We start from the raw sequence: 7,451 nt of genomic DNA, 5'->3' as shown, positions 1-7,451 counted from the left end.
TTTGTAGTAGTTTTTTTGTTTGTTTAATTTTTATTGGAGTATAGTTGATTTACAGTATTGTGTTAGTTTCAGATGTACAGCAAAGTGAATCAGTTATACATATGCATATACAGTAAGTCCCCTACATACGAACAAGTTCCGATCCAAGAGTGCGTTCGTAAGTCCAATGTTCATAAGTCCACCAAAGTTGCCCTACGTACCTAATTAACACAATCGTCTATATAGTACTGTAGTGTAATAGGTTTATAATACTTTTCACACGAACAATACATAAAAAAACAAACACAAAAAGAAAACATTTTTAATCTTATAGTACAATACCTTGAAAAGTACAGTAGTACAGTACAACTGCTGGCATACAGGGACTGGCATCGAGTGAACAGGCAAGAAGAGTTACTGACTGGAGGAGGGAGAGGAGGTGGGAGACGGTAGAGCTGAAGGATCATCAGCAATAGGAGATGGAGAGCAACCTGCAATTTCACTCACGCCTGATGTTGATGGCACAGGTTCTGGTTCCTTGCTGGATTCAATTCTATCCACCCTCTTGAAAAAAATGATCCAGTGATGTCTGGGTAGTAGCTTTTTTTTTCTCGTCATAGATGACATGGTAGCACTGGTTTGCATTCTGAAGGGCTGCTGCAACCTTCATGTACTGTTCTACGTTTGGGTCCTGTGCCTCAAAAACTAACAGTGCCTCTTCAAATAAAGAAAATCCTCTTGCCATTTCCTGCATCGTGAATCTCTTCGGTCCTTCGGTTACTTCTTCTTCCTCTTGTCACTCCACTCTCTCAATTATTCTCACTTTTGTTTCCATCATTATCACTTGGCACTTCCTAGCAGAATCAGCTATATCACCGCTGCTTTTACACTTGCTTCTGGACATGCTGGGCTTGAAATAAAGGTACTGTACTACTATACTCTATACAGTACTGTACAGTAAAGTACACAAAAGCACAACCACTTGTAGAGGATGCATGCACGTGACAATGTACACCAGACATGTGAACTAACTTACGTGACTGTATGTGCGAACACACGTTTGCATCTTTGAAAGTTTGCAACTTGAGGGTTCATGCGTAGGGGACTTACTGTATCAACTCGTTTTTAGATTCTTTTTCCATATAGGTCATTACAGAGTATTGGGTAGAGTTCCCTGTGCTATACAGTAGGACCTAAAAATATGGAATGCTTCGTGAATTTGTGTGTCATCCTTGTGCAAATCTTTTCTGTATCGTTCCAATTTTAGTATATGTGCTGCCAAAGCAAGCACAAGTCTGGTTAATTCTTTATATAGAAAGTTATTTGTCTTCCACTTTGCCATGTTAAGCAAGGTGTAACAAAAAAAAATTCCACATAGTGAAATGTGAGATTTCCATGATGGGACCTCCATTCTGCTGACAGAGAACACGGAACACGTTATGGGATAGTGGAAATTGCACAGAATCTGGAGTTCTAGTCTGGCTATCTACTCACTAGCAGATTATTTTACATCTCTGAGTTCACTTTCCTTATCTATAAAATGGAAATGGTGATAATTTACATTCCAGTGTCATTTTAGGGATATGTGATTGTGCATGTGCAAAACATCTTATAAATTCAAAGTGGTAAAGAAATGGTAGTCATAATTATTAATATTATATAAAAGCACTTTGGAGTACTGGATAAAATTCTATAATACGATAAGAACTACAAATAACATCTTCATCAATATTAATATTATAGATCCAAAAGCAGAATCGCAACAGTTCTGTATACTGCTGTGATGTTTTCCATGCTCTCATTCTGTACATTCAAGTCTTTCCCATCTTAAAAATCTCTCCTGTCACTCCATGGTCACTCCTTGAACCTACTATTTCTTTTTCCTTTGTGGCCTTTATGGTCAAACTTCCTGAAACAACTGTCTGTAACCAAGATCTCAAACACAGGCTCCGGATCACGTAAACCCCTTTGTGGACTCGGCAGTTTGCGTGTTTGTTTTTAACAGAATGTGAGTGCCTCCAGGCTGGGCAAACTCCCTTTTATCACTCCAGCCAGTTCACACATTTATGTGAACTGTCTGGTCCCTAAAGGTATTTGCATTTATAACCTCTAGCACTAAAGATAAAAATAGTAATCAACAGAATCACATACCTACAAATGTCAAACTAAGGAAGGGAAGATTTGCAAATTAAGATATAATTTACAGTTATACAATTAAGTCATATTTTCCAAATATGGCCCCAAATTCAGCCTTCAAAAATAGTGACTTATACACACATATATAGGGAATTATTAGCTTGCTTTTACTCGTTCTTTTTAATTATGCTGTTTCAACTGCTTTGGAAGAGCAAAGCACCCGGTAAACTGTGAAAATGGAGTGAATAAGTTTCAGCTTCCTGGCCCTCAGGTCAGCATTTCAGCAGGCAGGTTGTGACCACCATGAGGCATAAATCAATTTAAAGGTTACAACTAGAATTAACAAAAATAAAACAGAAGAGATCAGAGACAATCTCACAAAGTTAGGGTAAATATTATCTCATGAAACTTTGAAAAACTGTGGTAAAATATACATAACAAAATTTACCATTTTAATCATTTTTAAGCACACAATCTGTGACATTAAGCACATTCACAAAGTTGTGCCACCATCAACAATATTTCATGAAACTTTTGTTTTGTGTGTGTGTGTGTGTGTGTGTTTGTGTGTACTGAGCTGTAATATAAAATTATTTCTTACTATGGGTCTTGGTTTTTTTTAAAAAGCATGAAAACCCTGCATTAGCTCACTTTTCCCATATGTAAGACAATGGATATTTCACTAACTGTGACTTTGATGGAACTTGGGTGTGAGAGAAATACTCTAACCCTAAATGTGAGGCGATACTTCCAAAGAAAAAGATAAATTCAAACATTTGACAAAATGAAAAATTTGAAATGCGTATTTTTTTATGCGTGTGTTACATATTTGCTCACATGACAAATGTGTGGAGATGGTATGTTCAAACAGGGTAACACCCCCAGAGTTAGGGGATAAAGTCAGAAGATGTTACCCTTTGAAGGTAAAAAGAATGGACATGCACTGGTTTAGATTCACTTTCTCGGTGGTGACTCCACCCGTGGTGACTGCTGTGTTTCTGATGAGACTTAAGTGTTGCACTAACTGGATGAAGGAAACAGTGTCTCCTAAGTCTAATCAAAGTGACTAAAATATATCCAGAGGAAACATGATTGTAAAAATGCTGATGTATGACTGAGTCTGCGCGTCTGGAGCCTGTGCTCCGCAACTAGAGAGGCCGCGATAGTGAGAGGTCCGCACACCGCGATGAAGAGTGGCCCCCACTTGCAGCAACTAGAGAAAGCCCTCGCACAGACACGAAGACCCAACACAGCCAAAAATAAAAATAAGTAAATAAATAATAAATTTTAAAAATGCTGATGTATGGAAAATTATCACTCACTCAATTTCGGTATATGGTATCTAAGGTTATAATGTCAAAATAAATAAACAAGGAAACAAAAATAGCTATCACCATGGAATCTAGGGAAAAAAAACAAACACCAAGTGTAAATGATAAGAATTCCAAGTCTACTAGATTCACTATAGTGAATGGTGTCAAAAATGAAAGCAGCTCACTAAGAATTGACAGAAACCTCTCAGAGGTTGGTGGGTGAGCTAGCAAAGTTGGGATGATTTCAGTTCAGCAAACATCTACCAATGACCAGTCACTGTGAAAAATGATGAGGATAAATAAAGTTTCTGCCTTTGCAAAGTTCATAATGAGCAGGAGATAAACAACACCACAAACTGGCACTCCTACTCAACTCAGTAAGAACTGTGATAAAGGTACACCCTGGATGGGCCCTGATCCCGCCGGGGATGGGTTAGGGGGCAGGTACTCAGAGAAGACTTCCAGAGGAGGTCAAAGTGTCTGAGTTAAGCTGTGGAAATTGTGGAAGACAACTGGCCAGATAGAAGAGGGGAGAGACAGAGAGGGGAGAACCACAGAGGTGGAGTGGCTTAGTGTGCTCAGGAAACTCCAGTCAGTTCCAGGCTCAGGGAGGGAAACTTCAAGCCCCTTCAGGCGGTTGTAGTTAGGGTTCAAAAACAGAGCATGTTGTTGTTCAGGGGCTCCTTTCCTCGACCTTGACAGCTCATAACCAGTAGGGAGCAACAGGAGCTGCCCATCTTGGATTACTGGGTGGGCGTGTCCATTTCTTAAAGTAATGAGGTGGAGAGTCCTCATCAGAGGAGCCTGCGGGAGAGAAGCACACTTCTCAGGAGACGCCTGTGAGCCTACCACAGGGCACCTGGCACTAGGGCTCCATCCTAGAGCGTCTGGGACCAACTCCAGCTTGGAGAAGAGGGGCCAGGAAAGCAAGGAGTGACTGCATGGAAGAAAACAGGAGAGTGTTTGGCAGTTGCCATGCACAGTCTAGAACTCTGAAGAAAGGCAATGATGTCTAGCCATCAACCTTCCCTCCCATTAGAGGAATGTACATGGATGTTGGACTAAAAAGAATGTCCACTTTGCCAGATCTCCAGGAAGTTAATTTTTTCTCAATCTAATAAAAACAACATGCTTATTAAGTCTGGTTCTCTGCCTGAAACATCCAAACTGGGAAGTCTCTCCAAAATGTCTCTTAGGACTCATCAACTCATCCTTCTTTCTATGAGAGCTACAGGCAGGCAGCAATCATGGTGAAAATGCAATCTTTTTTTTTTTTAATATAAATTTATTTATTTATTTATTTATTTATTTATGGTTGTGCTGGGTCTTCGCTTCTGTGCGAGGGCCCCCTCCAGCTGCGGCGAGCGGGGGCCACCACCCATCGCGGTGCGCAGGCCCCTCACCGTCGCGGCCCCTCTTGTTGCGGAGCACGGGCTCCAGACGCGCAGGCTCAGTAGCCGTGGGTCACGGGCCCAGTCGCTCCGCGGCACGTGGGATCCTCCCAGACCAGGGCTCGAACCCGCGTCCCCAGCATCGGCAGGCAGACTCTCATTTGGGAAGCCCAAATGCAGTCTTTTTTGAGGCCTAGAGTGATACATTTACCTCAATGCAGAGGTACTATGTAGGTCAACTACCCCAGAAGATATCTGCCAGCAATAGTATAAATTTAAGCTGCTGTCCCAGGCAGCACCCTCGGCCAAGAAAGGAGTTACTTGCAAAGGAAACACGATCCAACTACAGAAGCCTTGAAGGACTGGCCAGGGTCTTTACTAGGAACTAGCCCTGGGGTATTACAAAGCACACTACACAAAAAAAGTTTCTCAGAAACTCTCTCTAGATATGGTTCCTGTTTCCAAAATTCATGCAAACCCTGCATCTCCCCTACAGGCCCTCAGGCCTCTTCCCCCTGGGCTGGCACCTGCCAACACAACTTTGCCCCGCTGTCCTGGTCATTCAGCTTTGAGACCCAGAGGTTTGGCTCCTTTGTTCCTCCAGCAGGAAGGAGTATCCTGGGAAATGTAGTCCTCCTCTTGAGCAATACATGTTCATGGAATATCTGTAATGAATTAAAACCCTCCACTTCATCACTGTATTTTTTTTTTCGGTTATTTTAAATTTTATTTATTTATTTATTTATTTATTTATGGCTGTGTTGGGTCTTCGTTTCTGTGCGAGGGCTTTCTCTAGTTGCGGCAATTGGGGGCCACTCTTCATCGCTGTGCGCGGGCCTCTCACTATCGCGGCCTCTCTTGTTACGTAGCACAGGCTCCAGACGCGCAGGCTCAGTAGTTGTGGCTCACGGGCCTAGTTGCTCCGCGGCATGTGGGATCTTCCCAGACCAGGGCTTGAACCCGTGTCCCCTGCATTGGCAGGCAGATTCTCAACCACTGCGCCACCAGGGAAGCCCCATCACTGTATTTTTATTATCATGAGGAATTTAAGACATATACAAAAGCAGGGAGAAGAGTTTCATGAACCCCCATGTATCCATCATCCAGCTTCAACAATTTTCAACACACCAGCTTGTCCCATTATTTATTCTGTATTGCTACCGACCACCTTCCTTTAGATTGTTTTGAATCAAATGTAAAACATACATAATATCATGTCATTCATAAACACTTCAGTATGTATCTCTAAAAGATAATTCTCCATTTGAGGAGCTTCATATTTACAGGCAAGTTGCAAACACTTACATATCCCACACCTAGATTTACCGATTAAGGTTCTGTTATATTCTCTTTCTGTATAAGTATGTGTGTGTGTATTTCACTAAACTATTTGAAAGAAACTTGCAGATATCTTGATCCCTCACCTCTAAATACTTCAGTTTATATCTTCTAAGATCAAAGACATTTTCTTACAGAGCCATAAAACAATTTATAAATAAATCCAATTTGGGAAATTTAACCTTGATTATAAGACTGGAATAGAGTCCATATTGAAATTCTAATTATGACCCATATAGCAAATTTTACTCCAATCAAGAATCTAGTCTAGGATTACATATTGCATTTAGTTGTCATGTCTCCTTAGTCTCCTTAAATCTGGAAAAGTTCCTTAACCTTTCACTGTCTTTTATGGCCATGCCGTGCGGCTTGTGAGATCTTAGTTCCTCAACCAGGGATTGAACCCAGGCCCTCAGCAGTGAAAACGCCGAGTCCTAACCACTGGACTACCAGGGAATTCCCAAGCCTTGATATTTTTGAAGAGTATGGGTTTTTGAAGAGTAAGAGTTTTTGTAGAATGTCCTCAGTTTGTGATTATTCCTCATGGTTAGTTTGTGGCTTGACAGGAACATGACATAACTGACATCACGTGATGTCAGCAGGCCACCATTATTGGGGATGCCAACTTTCACCCCTCAGTTAAGATGGGGTCCACCATATTTATCCACTGTAAAAATACCTTTCCCCCCTTTGAAATTAATAAGCAATAAGCAATTAATAAGCTGTGAAACGGCATTCACAACTTTTTACTCAACAACTTTTACCCAATGATTTTCAGCATACATTGATGATTTCTTTTTTTAACATCTTTATTGGGGTATAATTGCTTTACAATGGTGTGTTAGTTTCCTCTTTATAACAAAGTGAATCAGTTATACATATACATATGTTCCCATATCTCTTCCCTCTTGCGTCTCCCTCCCTCCCACCCTCCCTATCCCACCCCTCTAGGTGGTCACAAACCACCGAGCTGATCTCCCTGTGCTATGCGGCTGCTTCCCACTAGCTATCTATTTTACACTGATGATTTTTGCCAGAATAAATGTTACGATAGTTGCAACATGGTAATTTAAAAAATTCTTTCTTGTTCATTAGCCTTCTACTGTAAAGAATAGCTTTCCCTTTTCCTTCCTCATTTCTATTATTTTTTTTTTACTTACACATTTGTTTATATTTAGTAAGAACTCATGGATTCTTTTATTTTCCAATGTATTCTCATGTATTACTGTCATTTTCATTTTGATACTTCCACCTAATTTGACTAAGTTAGTTCCTTATTGCATTTCTATTTGGA

At 40.7% G+C, this 7,451-nt stretch overlaps 1 pseudogene; it reads right to left on the bottom strand.

The window, feature by feature from the left end:
- Window positions 1–1,174: 1,174 nt before the first annotated feature.
- LOC137778456 (U6 spliceosomal RNA) lies at window positions 1,175–1,270 on the bottom strand (annotated as a pseudogene).
- Between the last annotated feature and the right edge of the window lie 6,181 nt (window positions 1,271–7,451).

Source organism: Eschrichtius robustus, chromosome 1 (assembly GCF_028021215.1).
Source record: "Eschrichtius robustus isolate mEscRob2 chromosome 1, mEscRob2.pri, whole genome shotgun sequence".
Classification (NCBI taxonomy): domain Eukaryota; kingdom Metazoa; phylum Chordata; class Mammalia; order Artiodactyla; family Eschrichtiidae; genus Eschrichtius; species Eschrichtius robustus.
This window is presented reverse-complemented; position numbering and strand designations above follow the sequence as displayed.